General features: G+C 42.0%; 1 protein-coding gene across 1 annotated transcript in view; it reads left to right on the forward strand.

The window, feature by feature from the left end:
• The first annotated feature begins 10,486 nt into the window (after nucleotides 1-10,486).
• erfl1 (Ets2 repressor factor like 1) overlaps nucleotides 10,487-19,169 on the forward strand; it is a 48,156-nt gene continuing 39,473 nt past the window's right edge. Inside the window, exon 1 of the mRNA XM_006808174.3 lies at nucleotides 10,487-10,602. The gene's annotated coding sequence lies outside the window, so the exon portion shown is untranslated. The remainder of the gene's footprint in view (nucleotides 10,603-19,169) is intronic.

A 19,169-nucleotide genomic window follows, 5' to 3' on the forward strand; every position in this document is an offset into this window, starting at 1 on the left:
CCCACTTTCTGATGACAGTGGGGCCCCTTCCTCTTCTGAGCTTGCCTAATGACACTCAGATTGATAGAGACCTCCACCAGCAGCCCAATAAATGGCCCAGCTTGAGGACCAGAAGAATGGAGTACAGTGGCGGATATGTAGATTGGGGGGAGCGCAGACAGAGATGGATCAGGGGGGCTTATGTGTGGATAAACAGAGTGAGTTTGATTGCTAGCACAGAGAGGGGCCATTACGGCGAATCCGCACGCTAATCATAATGAATCACTTACTTATTAAGCGTTAATTATGGCATGCAAATACATCCCATGCAGGCGAGCGAGCAGGAATGGTGCTTGCCACTGTTCTGGGGGGTACAGGAGGAGGCGAGGAGGCCACATTAATTTATTCTTATTTATTAATTTCCCTAATTAAAACAACAAGGCTGTGGAATAGAAGTGTTTTCTTTGGGTGAAACAAATGAAGGCCCTGGAAAAGCGATATGAAACCAGGCGTGGCATGGTGTAAACATTAAATCATGTGAAGTGATGGTGCTTGTTCAGCTGTTCATTATTAGAATAGCTTTATCCAATTGGGCTGCCCCCTCTTACCCTTTTTCTTTGTTATTATACCACACGGCAGCCCCTCCTCAGTCATGACGAGCACACACACATTCCCAAACACTTGTACTCTGGTGATGGGGATGGCAGATTTCATCATCATTATTCAGTAAATGGTTTACTTGCCACAGGCAGTATCACAATAAGCCACAGTTCCTCTTTAAACGCATCCTGCACAAATGCCATAAAATCAGACAAACGCCCCATCTTCCCCATTTGATTGTCAGATGTTTATACCTCCTCTGCACAACTGTAGAGGCCTTTACTGAATCTAAACTGCTTCTCCCATTTTCTCAAATTCATCTATCTCATCGTTACCCTCCCTCCTTCTCCACAGCGCCGTCTCTCAATTTCCTGATCTCTCTCTTTTGGTCCCGGAGTGGCCCACCTGAGCGGGCGGAGCGCGATAATGGCGTTAATGCCCGGTAATACGGGCCAGATATTATAATCTCAACACTGTCACATTGCGTTAGCTGCGGGAGACTGACGTGTCAATGCCACAGCGAGCAGGTGACGCGCGGGGCTCAGGAAGCGTGGCCCGGTAATCGTCCAATACAGACACATTTATTTTAGAGTTGAATATTTCGCCACGCTGCTTTTGCAGGAGCACAGCAGGTATTTGTGGGGAAACTTGTGTCAGCCTGTCCAGGGATGAGGCACAGCACCTTCTGGTATAAACTTTTTAGCTGCTCTGAAATAGGTTTCTGTTTTCTTGAGCTGGTTAAAATTGAAATCTCTGTGATTTCTCTGCAGTGCATAGGTGGTGCTGTGAATACAGATTACTATAATAACTACAGGATTTATAGAGTATCAGAAATTATAACAGCATTTGTATTTTACAGGTCTGAAACTGAATTTTTGAATCAAGAAATGCAGCAGCCTGGTTATCATTATTGCTTTTTCATGTTGATAAAAATCCAAAGCCCAACTTTAGGTCCTGTAATGTAAAATATTACTATAATTGTATTTTAGATTGAAAAATTCACAAAGGGTGAATTTTGCCTGATTTTGCTGAAAAAAAGAGCAAAATCTTTGTGATTCTTTAGATTTTCAAGTAGTGCTAATACCGTTAATTTACGCAAAACATCATCAGCATCAGAAGACCTTAAAAGGCTGAGCTGTTTTTGGTTCAATTGTGTCACTCCTAGTATATTTAAACACTGCAGATGACAACATGTACAGAAGGAAACAGGCGGTATTAAATCCGGATTAATATACAGTATTATTACACACATAGCGATAGTGCTATTTACAGATACAAACATTTTCCTTACGCACATACGTAATGCAGAAAAATAACTCGTGGAGTAATTATTTTAAAATAGTCTTATCCCATAATTTGTCTACTTAGGCTCCTGATTTCATTGTTTACAACATGCCCAGGCTGCAGCACATGTAGCAGTGTAGCATTACACCTGAACAGACGGTGATATAGAGCAAAGTGTTGTCTTCACAGCAATTTAGTAAGTTTATACACAATGACACTATCATTTTTTTTTCTTTTCACCTTAACCATCCAAAGATTTAAAAGCAGTATCAACGCCTAAAACTATCAGCTGGTGCTCTACCAGATAAGATAACATGTAACAGGATACATTCCATACTTTAATATTGATTGTTGGGGGTGTTTGAGAAATCATATTTGTTTGTGAGTCTTGCAAAGTTCTTTACATTCAATATTAAGTAATGCAATATACACTCATGGGACACTTTACTAGGTCCTGAGTTAGACCCCCTTTTCAGCAAGGTGCTGAAAACATTCCACAGAGGTTTATACTCACATACTGACGTGATTATTGGTAATAATCTGACTCTCTGCTTTTGGCCTGTCTCTCTCCCCTCACCCCCAACCAGTTGCACTAGATGGTTTTTTTACTTTACAATATAAATCACCTTGATGCCCCTTCTCCCAAAGGTGCTCTGTTGGATTGGATTAATGACTGTGGAGGGCATTTAAGTACATTATCATGTTCAAGAAACCAGTTTGGGATGATTTGTGCTTTCTGCCATGGTGTGTTATCTTACTGGAAGTATAGCCATCAGAATATGGGATGGACAAGTAAGGACAAATACCTGATAGGCTGTGGAGTTTAAATAATCCTCACTTGGTGCTAAGGGGCTCGAAGTGCGCTAAGAACCATTACACCATATGAGGCACTGATACAAGGCAGGATGATCTGTGCTTTAATGCTGTTTATGTCAAATTCTGTTGCAGCAGAAATCGAGATTCATCAGATCAGGTAATGTTTTTCCAATCTTCTGTTGTTCAATATGGTGAGCCTGAGCAGATTGTAGCCTCAGTTTTCCACCCCATCTGACAACAACAACCACACGACGCTTAAAGTCACTGTAATTACCTTTCTTCCCCATTCTGATGCTGGGCTTGCACTTCAGCAGGTTTACTTGACCATGTCTACAAGCCTAGATGCACTGAGTTTCTGCCATGTGATTGGCTGATTACATATATGTATTAATGAGCAAACAAATAGGCATGCCTAACAAAGAGGCATCATATGTTGCATTTCATAACTTGCTGCATGCTAGGTATATAGGTGGTGTAATGTTATACACAATATTTTGATACAGCATTTTGATTCCCAAACCAGTCTATCTGCAGTGACTTCATATTTATTCCATATTGTTTTTATCTAAGCCCCATATCTTTGCATTTTAGGAAGACAGTGGGACAGAGAGTCAGTAAAACCTCCCTTAGTAAAGGTTTATAGCTCATTTTGGTGATAAATCCAACAATTGTTTTTGCACTGGAACTTTGATTTTGGGACACTGCCAGACAAATAACATATTATTACATATGTTATACATACATGGTCTTGTATTTTCAAACCAAGAATGCACTTAATAAATACTTTGTAAGCTCACACCATTCCAACTTTGCCTGCAGCCGTGCTCTTCCTTGTTCTTTTCTAGCTGCAGAAGAAGAAGAAGAAAAAAGAATGGAAAAAGAAAATGATCCATCCCTCAAATGTCTGTGTGGGGACTCATGGGTGCACGGTTCGTCAGTGATTTATGCGTGTGTGTAATTGAGTGTTAATAAAAAGTGTGTCCGGAGCGCGTGTAATTGTGTGTTTTCAAGACCCACCATGTGTGAGCTTGTGTGTAATTGGGTGTTATCGATGTTGTGAGAGTATGTCGGGGATGAAAGACCAAATGGACAGGTTACAGTGTGATTGCTGTGTGAAAAGTCGAAAGTTTATTTTTATTTATATATAGTTGGAAGGATATTTTTATATTTTCCAGGAAGGATATTTTATTATCTTCTTGAACTTACAGTTAACAGATTAGAAATAATAGCAGTAACCCTTACTCTGTGCTCTGTTTGCGTGAGAACATGGCAATGAGTAATTTATCATATAACATAAAAGACTTAAGAACAGGTACATTTCAAAGCCAGTTAGTCTTTTTTTGTATATATTTAGAAATGAATTGCGCTGGGAACATATAACAAACCAGCATAGCTATGAAACATATAGATCACTGGAGACAGAGTCATTTCTCTTTTGCATTTTGCTTTTTTCGTGTTAGTTTTGATATGCGTGTATGCTGTATTTGTGCACACGCCTATGTTGAGTGTTGCGGTAACAGAAAAGGCATGTGTGTGGAAGGTGTGTGTGTTTGTATGTGGTGGTGATGGTAGTAGATAGAATAGGTATATGTGTGTGTGTATATATAGTGCGGTGCGGGTGCTGTTTAATTGATGCGGGCTGGCCATCGATCCCTCCCGCCCAGCCTAATGAAGGCCTGATTGGTTTGTGAGGGCTGGCTGGTTCTGCTTAGCTGCCTCTGTCTGCTGCCCTGGCTGCACACACTATAACACACACACACTAAATTCAAGCTCATTCTTTTTTCTCTCTCTCTCTCTCGGTCTCATGCTTTGTCTCTGTCTCCCACTTTACATTTTTGTTTGGACTTTCTCTTTGTCTCACTGTCTCTAACGCTCTCTACAGCCTTCTCTGGTTTACTCTTTGTGGTGGCGAATCCATTCTCTCTGAATCCTAAAATGGCAACGAAATTCCCCATAATTTACAGCAAAGTGCTACACTTACTGATAATGAAAATTCATTTTGTGGTGAAATTTCAAGATACAACACTCAGTGATCCATTAACTGGAAACCTTGTGTGCTCAAACTTGACCCGAGCTGTGTGAAATCTTGGCCCGCTCTTTTTTTTTGATCGATTTGAAAAAACTTGGAGTTGGCGTGTCAGTACAATAAGTAAAATTATGTTGACATATTCCTGTGTGTTGCTATCCCATGTGTAAGCCTTGTAGAACATGTGACTCTTCCCTTACTCGGACGTGATCCATGTCCCATCTCTTGTCTCCATCGCTGTTTCGGTGGTGTCCGTGTCTCTGTGTGCCTTTATCTGTCAACCAGCTTGCAGTCCACTCACTCAGTCAGTCAGATGTCACAGTGCTTCTCCTGTCATGGCAGTGCCCATAAATGTCTTTCTGTGTCATTCAGCTCACTACAGACACAGGCATTACACCACCCTGTTAATGGCTTTGTCAGATGGCCTTTTCACAGAGCCACTCACGAAGACAGACGGGACCTTCTATCAGTTCGTGCGTGTGCGTTCCTGTGTGCGTGCGTGTAAATGTGTATGTTTCACTCACTGGCATCTGTTCAGGAAATAAAAGACCACCCAAATATCTGCCAGTCATGTATCAACAAAATTCCTCAGAGTGGCTTTTCAGTCAGGCCACAGAACAGTTATCCTTTTCTGTCACTGTCATTCAACTTGCCATCACACTGAGGAATCTGTCTGATACATTCTTCCTCTAAAAGCAAAATTACTTCCCAAACCAGGTCACTTAACAAATCTGCATCACATAAGTTAGAGTTTACGTCTCTGCGGTGTAGTGCTATGATCCCACTTAGAACTGTCATTGCTGTGGGACCAAAACTGGATGCTATAAACTGTGGAAACAGTACATACATCCTAATTTTTCTAGTGTGTTTACAGTATTATGACGTGCCTTGTAATGTGATCGGGGAAATGTATCTTTTATGTAATGATGCAGTTGCTTTTAGCTATTTTAAAGGTTGAGGCTAGTAATGCTTTTGCCATTTTAATAAATCTAGCTCGCATTTACTCCAGATTAACGTGCATGAAACAATATTTACATCACCAGGACCTGGTTTTAAAAAACAACAAAAAACCTTGAACATTAAAGAACACAAGTGTTTTTTTTAAATGTCTTTTTAATATTTTTTTGTTGTGAATGGGTAAAAAGTGTGAAACGCACATAACGTTGACAGCTAAGTACATCCTTTAAGGCCAGACGAGGCTCACAGACAGTATAAAAGTGCAGACACCACAAGCCTTATTCCACAGCGTCTGTATAAATATTCAGCGTTTTCTGTAACCACGCACATTGCGATAGTTGCAGTTTTAGAGCAAAAGGGTGTCTAGAGTGACCGGCAGTGCACTGATCAAACTGCTTTTCAACCTGTTGTGCATCTTTATTTCACGTCTGTCCGTCTGCTAAGGCAGCAGACACCTCTGGCCTCATATACCACAGCCTTCACCTCTCCAGCCTTCACCAACAAATACACAACAGCATACACTGTGATAAGTGGTGTGTGTTTACAGCTTGTTCATTTCCACTCTCCAGCTCTCAGCAGAGGAAAAAGAACGGGGGAGAGTGGGAAAAAAGAGAGAAGGGTAGAAACGATGGGGAGAGAGAAGGGGGCTATCGGAAAGTAGAGGGAGGGCTTGCGGGGAGTGTTTTTGTCCTGGAGAGAAATAGCCCTCTAGGTTGTAATTGGAGGTAGAGAAAGGGACAGAGGGAGAGAAAGAGAGTGAGGGAGAGGAGGGAGGAAGAGACAGCAGAAATTGCTTGGCTGGGGCTGTGTGGGATGATAGTGTTTTTGACAGGTAAATAAGGCTGTGATTGTCGACAGTTACACTGCACCTCGCTGACCCTCACACACACCGGCCTCCTCCATCTATATTTCACTCTGACACACATGCTGACTCTCTGCCTCTCTCATGTCTCTGCTTACACACACACACACACACACAAACAAACACACACGCATTTATGCACATGAATGGCATGCGCACAAGTTTGCTTATGTTATATTAAATGCACATGTTAAGAGTCCTGTTGAAATGACTTTAAGCTACTGTCATATGAATGATCACTGAATAGCAACTTCCCACTTCCAAGAGCATTTCTCATTTGTAGTGATCCTTAAGTCCATACACGTTACTTAAATGATGGTGACTCACTGCAAAGTTTACCACATAACATTTTAAAATGCACAAAAAAACCCCAAACAACATTTAATCAGTGTACCATCCATCTACCCTAGCATCTAAATCTAGGCAGGGAGAAAATAACAGGAAACATCATCAAAAATAACTACAGAGTTATTGCAACATATCTTTAACAAAATAGAGACACACATAAGATTCTCAAATAAGGCAGTTTTTATTTCAAGTGGATTGTACGTCTAATTTTATCCACCTTTGTGTAGATCTGCCTTTATCTTCTGCTTTTAAAGATGGATAGACTGCTGCTGTTTCTGCAACACCACCAGTAGTATCTCTTCTTCCTACCCCCTTTCCCCTTCCTTCCATCTTCCCATTCTCTTTTATCAAGTCAACAGCAGTCTCCCCCTCCCCTCCTGCCTGCCCTTGCCTCCCTCCTCTCCTCGCTTCTCTCTTGCTCACTCCCTCTCTCACTCTCTCTCCCTCTCTCACTTCAATCTCAAGTGTTTTCAATTTTATTCTAGAGTGGAATTAACTACCCCCGATGTCAAATTGCCGACGAAATCGATAATAATATCTTTACAAAAGAGGATATTCCAGTCTCTCGCGTCGGCTTTTGAAAAATGGAAAATTTAGCCGAGATTGATTCATTAGTTGACACGTTATAGGACGGTATAAGTATTGATCGCGGCCTGTCATGTCCCATCTCGGCTAATCGAAGCTGAGGCGCTCTGTCGATGGGCGCATTTTTCATAATTCCGTCGCCGGGGAGAGAGACCAGCCGGCAGAGGCGACTGCAAGGCACAGAGAGAAAAAGGGGAGAGTATAGGGGGGCAGAAGAAAGATAGACGGGGGGAGAGAGATGACTTGGGGGGAAATAGGTAGGGGGCAAAGAGTGGAAGAGCGAGAAATAGAGTGAAAAAGAGGCATGGGGTAAAAAAGGAACAGGGAGAGAAAGAGAGAGCGGTTTTGTGTGTCTGTGCGTGTGCGCGGGTATAGCCGTGTGTCCATACGGCATCTCCTGCCCAGAGGCCTCGGGGTGAGGCAGTGATGGAGCCACGGGAAGGAGAGGCTATGTTAATGGTGCAGGTATTGGGGCGTAGATAATTAATGCATTAACTAATTAAAGCCAAATGGGGGAGATAACGAGGTGGAGGCGAGTATAAGGAAAGGGAAAAGACAGCGGGGTGGAGAATTAGGGCGACAACAGGGGGAAGAATGGGTTTTAATGGCGAGCGGGGAGATGCGGAGAGGTGTGAAAAGGGAGAGATGAGAAGGAGGATGAGGGAGACGGGGGAGGTGTTGGGTGGCGGGGGTGGGAGAGCTTGAGGAGTGGAGGGGTGAAATAAATAGAAATTGAATGGTTTGGGTGCGAGCAGAGAGAAGTTCTGAGGCGGAAAAAAATATAAAGAGGAGTGAGAGAAGACACAACGACAATGATGGAGAAACTTTTGATAGTTGTGCAGTTCGTTTGGAAAGTTGGCATTGGCGTGCTCAAGACTTATAAGTCCAACATAATGCCACTCCTCTGGCAGTCTTGTCACGAGCTGCACAAATCCAGGGTCCCCGTCAATCAACAAAAGGAGTTTGTTGGAAAGGAATGGAGCCTACCTGTTTGTCTTTTGGTCTAAAGTCTCAAACCCGCAAATTCCATTGTCCCATGTTGGGTATAAAACGCTAGATTATAGGCCATCATATTGCACAGGGATCCATAGAGGTTTTCTAATAAATGCCAAAAAGGTGCAGTCACCTACTCCACTGAAAGATCCAAGCAGACGCCCCAAAAACACACTTGGTCAATAGTGCCTGTGCACTTTTATCCTTTAGATTTTTTTTCGCTGGGCTCGTTTAAGCTTTTGTTTTTAAAATGCTAAAAGCGTATTAATTCATCATAAAGAAGACCCCACTGTCCCAAGAAAGGGTCTCTCAAAGGTCAAGTGGATCTGTCATGAACTCACCCTTTCATTATTTATCATCTCATAGCCCCAAATAACCCAAATGTATTGTTAATTTCTTGACCTGCCTCTACATTTTGGAAACTGTGGCAAGGAGCTTCACACAGTTTTACGCACCAAAAAAATAAAATTAAAAACCCCATAAAGAAAAACCAAAGAGTTCACCAGGAGACAACGTCAAAGAGTTGCTATGTGTTGCAGTGGCTAGAGCCTTTGCTCTAACATCTCCGCGGGAGAGAACCACGCGAATCTCAATCCCATAATTGATTTTGATAAACTAACATGCATGGTGTGAGGAAGTCCTTTTGCACTGAGAGAAAATGAGAGTGTGTCCGAGAGGCCACCCCAAATCAGCAATGATAAAAGTGGAGCTGAAATGGGTTGTGGGATGGAATCAAGAGAAATGAGATACACCAAATTAGAAGAGATTGGCCTGATGGACTTGGATTAGAAGGAAAAGAGGTATATAGGGAGGGGATGACGAGAAAAGGAGGAGAGTGAGTGAGGGACTGTGTGAGTGAGTGCATATGTGGAAGATGGGGGGGGAGGGAGGAGGGAGGGGGTCTCGGTACTTGGCAGTCTCTGGGTATCTCAGGTTCTCTCCGGCCGGGAAAGCGGTCGATATTTAATTGTTATTGCTAGCATGGAACGCACGGAAGCGGGGCCTGTACGAAAATTTCTCATTTATTTGGTATTCTTGTTTTCTCTCCTTTTCCTCCCTTCACCCACCACCCCTGTTTGCGGGGTGGAGGAAAGTGAAAGGAGGTGTGGGGGTCTTGTGCGCACACTGGGGGCAAATGGAGAAAGGGGATGAGATCCTTGGATGACTCTGAAGGGGGGAAAAACACTGCGTCCTCCTCTCCCAAGTTTAGTTTCTGTCCCTAGACACATCATATCCACCCACCATCACCTCCACTCTGCCCCCCACCACCACTTGCCCCCCACCTCACTCCACTCTATCTACCCCCACCTGTCCAAAATGAAAAATCCGTCATTTTCATCAAACGTCCAACCAAATATTATCTACACTCCATTCCCGAAGATCGAATCTTATTTAGGGGCGACGGGATTCGCCATCTGTTTTTAAATTTCATTCCTCCATGAACTTTATTTTCCCTCGACTTTTGGACAAAATTATAACCCGATCGATCCGCTTTCTGGCCACCACCCGTCTACATATATTTTCCTCGTGCGGTCTCTTCACTGTGTGGGTCAATTTTGTGTCTCACGTCCACATGAACACGTGCAGAACACCGTCTGCAGCTGATAGAAACTTAAATGCAGTCCGGCTGATGTGAGGTGGAGGTTCAGGCTCTGCACCTTCATTTTTTTTTAAACCTCCCCCCTATTTCTGCGCTCTCATCCTTACATCCCTCCCAGCGCCCGGATCTCTACCTTTTCGCGCTCTCTCCCCTCGCACCTCTGACCGTTTCTCCTTGTTTTCCTTTTCATGTTTTGCTAACATTGCTAATATAAACTATATCATAACAGAATACGGACAGATTGGAGTCCCTTTTTTCCTCGTCAACTTTTTTTTCCCGCTCCGAGGATAACTTTTCTCCGGCTATAGTCCGCGCGCTGTTTGCTCATCTCACTCATCTTGATTTTTTTTCTGACGCCCTACGGGCGGTATTCACTCATATTGCCGCTCATACGTCATGCCAGTGTAACACTTCACCAATGTGGTTTAATGCAGGAGGAAGGATTCGCTGTTAAATTGCTCGATTACCACCAGTCCTCTGCGCACGTCGACAGGATTCCCATCAACCTAAGTAGGAGCTGCCGGACAAGTCAATGAAGGTGCTTCGATGAAGGTAAGCATCCTACTTTCCCATTCTGTTACAGACAAGTGGCATTAATAATAGAGAAAAGCGTCAGGAATAAGAATCCCACGAGAAATATAATGCACTTTAGTGCGAGGGAAACATGCGCACCTCCAGCAGAAATTGATTGATGTAGGCTGTGTACGCTTGTGCGCCGGAGTTTGTTGAACAGCGCGCTGTACGCGGTACTTTCCCCTCAAATAGATCGGCAACAACTCCTAAAAGGTTCCTGCTTTAAAGTGAAAGCGTGTTTATGTGTTGAATTCGTGGGTTTGTATCCTACAGCGGCTTCGGGGACCCAGACGCTAAGGAGAGGGGATGAAGGTAAACAAATGTGCGGTGGAAACTATAGCAGCTGTCGGGGAACTGAAACATGAACTTGGCAAATGAAGATTTTCGCTTCAAAAACGTGTTCAGCCAGGATGGAGCGTGTCCATTTGGGAGCATATCCCATTGCATTTAATTCCAGTGTGCATATGCATGGAATTATGGATTCATTTTAATCGTAAAAGTGGCTAAAGACATAGATCCTCTCAGATGCTAACCTGTACCTCTAGAAGAGTTTACACGGGGGTATTTAACTGTAGTTTATGTCCGTAAAGCTAAACCACAATGATTTTACCAGCTGAAATTTCAAATGCAGCTCCTTCTTTTGTGTATTATTCTTCACAAACGCCCATCTTATTACTTTTAAAAAGTATTTACCTTTTGGATTATGTCAAGTGTAATGTGTTGGTGCTGCGATGAAAGGGTATTTCACACAGTTCAAGATCCCAGCATCATCCTCGTGCTTTTGTCGTGCATTTTCGTGTTTTTGTGATTATGAAGAACAACCCGAACATAGACAGCAGAGAAATGAGACTCTAATCTTTGAGGTCCCACTGATGTCACTCTGCAGCTGCTGCTTTGATGCAGAAAATCAGACTGACTTTGTGTATTCATACAGCGCTGGAATTTCTATACTTTTAATACTTTTTCATGCGTTTTGTTGTGTTAATTTTAGTTACAAATCAGTGAAGGTTGGCCAAAAGGTCAAGGTCACATGGACCTTTCCTCTACATGTGTATAACCTTTTTTCATCTAACAATTTTTCACATTCCCAAACCTGAACATGTGCAGTTTTATTATGATAATTCTTATGACCAGTCCTTAAATAAATTTAGGGTGATGGCTTTTTTATGTGGTATAATGAAAAATGTACTGAAAAGCGCTGCGAAGATTTTAGTGTAAAAACTGTTTCTCACACTCTGCCCTGCTTGTGGGTCCACAGTGGCCTGAAGGGCAGTCTGGATACTGTCAGCTTGACCTTTGCATTGATTTCAACTTCACGTCACACAAGGTCAAAAGCATCACACTGATGGCTCTGGTGGTTTTCTCATTTGATCGGAATCAAATATACACTCGAAATGATGCATTTGCATCGACATGTGTGCACGTCTCAGTAGCCTATGCAACTGCATGCAATTTATTTATCTATGTAATTATGGATTAATAATAATGTATTCTATAATGCATAATTATTAATCAATCAGTATTATTAATCATACAGATCCTCTCAGATGCTAATCTAAGAATGTAGAAGAGTTTACATATATTTATGTCTGTGCCAACAGACATAAAGCACCCAGGAATTATTCTGGAAAATAAGAAATGTCGTCCATGTCTGTGTTAGCCGCGCAGTCACATGTGAGAGAGCCAGACTGCTGCTGCTGTTGTTAGATGATATATTTACAGTGTTTAGGTAATATTCTGAAGTAGTGTAATAAACAAAATCAGCGCAGACAGCCTGAAAATGGCTGAGAGTGTTTAATCTCAGCCAAATTGATTATATGTTTTTGCTGCTAAGATGTGACAAAATTGGTTTTCCCTATAAATCGCTGAGCAGAAACCAAAGACGTTCCATAACATGAGCTTTAACCCCCCCCCCCCCCCCCCCCCGCCCAATTAATCTTGAATTACGCAGAAATTCCATTTTAGAGTCATATTAATTATTACTTTTCATAAATGCGCACATCATTGCTGTTGCCAAGATGCTGCCTATCAGTGACATTTGTGCCACTAATCAGAAAGAAACCTGTTAAGATATTAGAGAGAACTTCTGCGTGACTAAAAGTAGAAAAAAAAAGCTTTTTCTTGTTGTATTTCTGTATTGTTTGTCTTTACTTAGTTTTGAAAGATAAAAACTCATTTGAACATATTTTCAGATTGTTCATATGAAAGTTTTCACACAACTTAGTGTTTTACTCCTTGAAGTATTTGAAATGTAACAGGGTGCCTCGCTTAAGGCTTCGGAAACCATCTTATCTCACTTAATCACACGAGAAACCTTCCTTTTGTGAACTGGGAAATGTTTTGATTTCCTAGGCTTGTAGAACCTGGACTCACAACTAATCTGTAACACCGGCACCCAACAATGGGAGAGTGACCCTGCCGTAGAGTTAAGTCTGAATTTCTCTCAGGGGCTGGCAGGAAGGTGTGTAGTTCCCACTGCAGTCTTTTCATGTTTTTTTTTTTCAACAGCTATCCCAGTACCCCTGCAGTTTTTACTTCTTCCTGAAAAACCCTTTCCTATTGACACTGATAATGTGTTAATCAATATGGTAGTTTTGTGCTTATTCTAAACAACATTATATCCGCACCCACAGTATGAATCAAGGCTCTGCGAGGGCCCACTCCAAGAGAGTTCCCCTCCATTGATTAAGTATTAGCTTCAGCACCTCCAACGCCCAGCCACTTGTTTGCAAACGGTGCTCTATTTCCGAGGTAATTCAAACGATCACTAAGCATGGGAGCCAATATTTATAGAGGCTTTAACAGGTTCATTATAGTCAGAGGAGCCAGTTCCACCGGGGGATGAAGCACTCATAAAGGGCCCAGCAGAGTTAGTCCCTATCCACTGAGCATTTGACAGTACAGTCAATGGCTCCAATCATTCCTCATCTGCTTTATGGCTGCATCAATGTTTATAGCTGTTATGGGGTTAAAATAAAGCATTAACGGATGCAAAGGGTAAGGTGGTGCATTTAATCAAAGGTCACTCTGTGTGAAGTCTATAATCCACTTGGTGACAGCTAGAGCCATCCGGAGTTTTGACTGTGTGCACACTTTGTTGCTTGAAATTGTCGACAATTGTTGAAATTCATTTTACTGTTTGGGGAGGGGGGCTGAACACTGTTGATCACTTATACTCAGTCTAGTTTTGATGCTGAAAGCTTCACCAGCTAAAATATATACAGACAAAAGTATAAGTATTCGTAATTTTGCATCAATTTCATCTATTGATAAGTTTTTTCGGGAATACTTTCGGTACTTGTTAAATGTAAACACTTTAAAATCCCTGAATGCCCCAAGTCAACTTTTACTCCTTTATACTATTTATATGTATTCTGACATGCAAGTGCTGCTGAAATGTAGTTTCTGTCTTAACACACTTTTATTTCCTTTCATGTGTTCAGACGTAAACTTAAACTTGCAGCTTGTGTACACTAATTTCTCTCTCACATCATTATTATTCTCTTACTTACACTTACACTTCCTGCTTTGCCGTCTTCAGCCCTGCTGAATGTTACTAAAACTATCCATTTGTGTTCCTGCTTCATTTTCTATCATCGCCATCTTCTTCTGCTCCTAAAGCAGCATTTCTTTTAGACAATTTGAACCCTGTTTTGGAGTCACTGACCCCACTACTCGGCTTCTCTTCTCCGTACCCCGTCTCCCACTTAACCCCATATTTCACAGCTGAACTACGGTTAATTTCCCCCCAGTCCTGCGAACAACGCTCTCTATACTGCTGGAGCACGCTTAATTACCCACAATTAAAGCCAAACGCTAACAAGAAAATTGCCCTGTTATGAAATGACTTCAAAAGGACTAGAGTAAGTAGAATAGATTGAAGGAAAAGTTGGGTGGTAGCCTCGGGTGGAAGGGAAGAGATTCTCTGCTGTGTTTTTCCCTCAAGCTGTCTCGGTGGAAGTCAGTAAGCAAAGTCTCTGTTGGCAATACCCAAAGCTGTAGACTCCAGTTTTTAACAGCTAAATTAAAGCACTGGTACTGAGAAAGCACAAGTAAGGCTGTTCATTTTACTAATGGAAGAAGGACTCTGTGAAAGCTTTGTTTTGAAAAGGGAAACTTTGGCTTCATCTTTGGTTTCTTTTATAACAACAGTTCAAAATATACTCACCTGGACAGCTTAACTTGCGTCTTATGTATCTCACTTAAAAAAATATACTGTGGATCATGTTTCATGACTGCACAGGAATAATCATGGTCACTGGAACAAGTGTGGCCAAATGAATTCCAACAGTTTGCCATAAATAACTCTCAAAGATATACATGATGTGTAACCCTGTTACAAACGTAAAATGTAAATCACAGAATTCAGTGCTTTTATAATAATTAAAAACCTTCATCCATGTGTATTTGAAAACAGTACCAAAACAACATATCAAGTGGCAACAATTAAAGTTTTACAGTAAGACAGTATCATTAAAAGATCAAGTGAATGTATCTTCAGCGTATCCAGTTCAGGTACAATGTGGAGCTAATACACCCTGAACAGGCTGCCAGTTTTTCGCAGGGCTAATACAGACAGATGGGCCGCCCGTAATGCTCACATTCATTTTGGAATTTTAGAATCGCCAGTTAACCATGCATAGCTTTGACTGTGAGAAAACACCAGGGAAAAACTCCTGCAGATCCTGGAGGAACATGTAAACTCCACACAGAAAGGTCTCAGCCTGGTTTCAAACCCAGGGCCTTCTTGCTGCAAAGCAGCAATGCTAACCATCACAGCTCCTCATGTGGCACCGGCCAGAAAAGACATTTCAGTAATATAAGATCAATACATGAGCTCTGAAACACTCTATCCATGAGTGCAAGTTTAATCTTCCATACAGTGACAAAAACGTATTTACATAAGGTCCTGAAATTCCATTAAATGCTTTGGTACACCAAATAGACAGAGGTGAAGTGGAAAGCGCACCTCTGGGTTGAAGAGGAGACGGATCATCCAGCTTGTTAACAACACGCTTTTTAAACGTGTATCAACTCCTCGTGTTCCTCTAGCGCTTGATACGGTAACTTTGCCACCACTGCTGTGTGAGCCTGTGTCTCAGTGGGTGAAACACATTATAAAGCTCTTTATAGACTCAAGCTAAAGTTAAAAGATATAAGTGCAATCCTTTTTCTGCTCAGTTATTTGCGTATCTATGAACGCTGCATTAGGAGAACTTACAAACATCTGCCATACAAACATCTAATATATGGCAGACCTAGCTTATTTCAACAAGACAATGCCAAAGCAGACTAACCTCATATCACAACAGCATGGCTCCATGCTGTTGTGATATGTTAGATCTGTTTTCTATATATGTTAGAAAACAGTCACATTCTCTGTTAAAATGTTTCCTGTCACATCCCTATGCCCTATTTAGCAGTTAGGTACATTGTTCAAATTATTGCGATTTTTGTGTGTTTGTTTTTTTTAAACTACCCTCACAGTATCTGACTTTTGGGAGACCGGCGATCTATATCAGTTGCAGGTGCATCTTTGAAGAAACTCAGGCAATCAGCTGCAAAGGATTTTAGTCACGTATTTGGACACAGGGCTGCAGAGTTTTGCACCCTATAGGTGAGGGCTCACAAAAACATGGGTTTTTTTTCAACTTCAACAAAATATAATGCTGCACAGTCAAGAATTTGACATGATCAGCTCACTCAGATGTTAAAACTGAAACATTTGGAATCTGCAACTAGTCTAGTGATTAAAGAAAAAGGCAAATATACTCTTTTCAAACATTTGTCTAGAAAACATCTGCTTTCTTTACCTAACGCCATGCTGAACAAAAGCTATTGTCAGTATTTTGATATATACAAACTAAAAATGTTCAAAAGGTTCAACTAAATTTAAAGTTAAGGGACTGCCAAGTTCTTAGAGTTTGGAAGACATGGATTTTACTATGGTGTTTGAGGAAAATTCAGGGAATAACCAGTGCGAAGGGGCTTCTTCCCTTGGTATTATTGGATGGTAAACGTACTAATTGTTGAAAAACATTTATTCTGTAAAAAAGTAATCAACCAACCACAAAGGGATACATTTTTCTAGAGAAAGGGTTGTGTCACTCTGGAAAATTCACCAGTTTTATTAAGAAAAGCATAGAAAATAATGAAAAATCTTCACATGTTGTGTGTGGGCTGAGAAACTTATTGTTGGGAAGAGATACTGATCTAAAATGTTATTTCTCCTATTTCTCATCACTGTCAACACACAGCTGTAATTCCATTCAACTCCATTTTTTTGGGTTGGAATTTGAGACCACAAAAACTGAAGATATACACACGACTAGACAACAGAAGTAAGACAGAGAATAGAGTACTGTGAAACAGTTCCTAAAACCAAAAACTAAAGCACAAACTCAAAATAATTTATGTGAATGATATTGCATGATGGGTAAGTAGTCTTCAAAGTGGATGAGTGGTTAGCATGGTTGCCTCACAGGATGGGTTCCTGGGTTCAAACCTGGGTAGAACCTCCTGTGTGGACCCTGTATGTCCTCATCACGCTTAAGTGGGTTTTCTCCAGGAGCTCCCACTATTGAAAAACGTTCTTAATCTCAAGAGTTTCAGTTTCTTGTTAAAGAGAAAGGTTATAAAAGTGCCTCATTTTCTTCCACAACACTTTATCCAGAGTATTTTCTGTTGTGTTTAGGTGCGCCCCCACCATTAAAGCTGAGGATCCGAGGTGCCTGACAGAATTTAAAAAAAAAAAATAATGGTGCAACTAGAACACAACCACCACTAAGAAGATCGTGAACACATTCTTGTAACAAAACAGTACCTATTGAAGCCCTGCTGGCACAACCTCACAGCAGCTGAGAGGAATTGAGACACCCAGATGTTGGAGTGTGTCTAGGACAATATAACTGACCACAGATCCCATTCTCTGTCACTGAGGAATGGGCCGAGCCTTCAATGCCATCAACAACCCTCCCCGCACACTTCCCCTCCATCCTCCCAAAGCAATCCAATCTACAGCTGGCAAAATGAAACAAATAAACACTAATTTGGATTATTTACGTCCAGTTTACACCACAGGAGGCAAGGTATGAGACGGAGGAAAGAAGAGCTATATGGTCGGAGGATAATTGTAACAGTGGTAGTAATAAGTGCAGCAGCTACAGTGATAACAATTAGATTTGATTTCATTTGAGAATGCCTCCACAGCTGCTCCTCACTCACCCCCTTAACCCCCTTCTTTCCCTTCCCCCTCCTCTCCCTCCCCTCACTCCTCTCCCCCTAGATTAAAGTGGGTGTGTTAATTCCGTGGTGTAGCGATCGAACAGCTCTGGCAACAATGGGAAATGGGCTATTGATCAGAACAGCTCAGATTAAGACTAGGCAGTGGAGCTCTTTCTTGCTCTCTTTCCCCTCCTTTTCTCTCCATTTCCCACCTTCTACTGCCTGTCTTCCTGTCTGTCCTGCTTGTGTCACCCCCTCCTACACACACACACACACACACACACACACACGGACACGCACACTTCTCTCTCTTGTCTTTCAACCTCAAAGAGGAAGAGAGTGTTTGCATGCATAAGAGTCTATGAGGATTTCCTGTCCTTTCCTCCTTGTCCCTTCTCTCTATCTCGGCTCCTCCCGCTTCTAATTTCTCTGCTGACAACGCCTCTCCTAACTCAATGTCCCAAAAACATAATATTTTAGCTTCATCAAAAACAAAGAATGCACAGAATCCAATAACTACGGTAGTCTCAAAAGGCATAGAGCTCGAGCCTTTTAACGGTTCGCTCTGCAGCAATTTGACATCCATTCACATGAGATTTTATATCAGTCAGTCACAGGGAGGCCTTGTGTTGTGCCACCACAATTAAAATCTGCCCTATCAAAATGCCTCGCATACCAAAATTAGCTGTCATGATTGTGCTGCAGGACGGAACACATTGAGTTTGCATTGAATAGACATAGAACATGCCAAATGTGAGGAGACAGCAAATCCATACAGTGAAAAGTGAGCTAAGAATCCCCAGCTCTACTTATATTAATTAACTCAGTCAATGGGGATGTGATAGGTCAGTTATTCATCCTCTTCCAGCGCCTCCCCACTCTGTCACATATACCTCCCAGGTGTCAGAGGCTCAGACGCTCCAGCTGCTGAGCAAAGATCATTGGGAGGAAAAAAAACATGGATGAATGGGCTGGTCTGAGATCAGTGGCTGGAGGTTACTGGCATGTTTCAGTGTTTCTCTACGTGCTTTTGCCCTTTTGGATTTTAGAGGTGACAGGGAGAAATGCAGCAGATACCGTATACATGTACATGCACCAGCAATATTTACGCACACACACACACCAGTGGTCACATCAATATTGCTGTGACCCTCAGGGGACTCAGAGTACTGGCGAAGCTTTCATCTGCAGAGTGTGTGAGTGTCCTTGCTCCTGACATGGCCATCCGTACAAAGCTGATGTACATTAAAGACAAAAGCTATGCGCACAAGCAAATACACTCATACACTGGTGTTGCAGCATGGCGTTATGTCCAATGTGAG

Source organism: Neolamprologus brichardi, chromosome 11, assembly GCF_056152115.1.
Source record: "Neolamprologus brichardi isolate AB-2024 chromosome 11, ASM5615211v1, whole genome shotgun sequence".
In the NCBI taxonomy this organism is placed as follows: Eukaryota; Metazoa; Chordata; class Actinopteri; order Cichliformes; family Cichlidae; genus Neolamprologus; species Neolamprologus brichardi.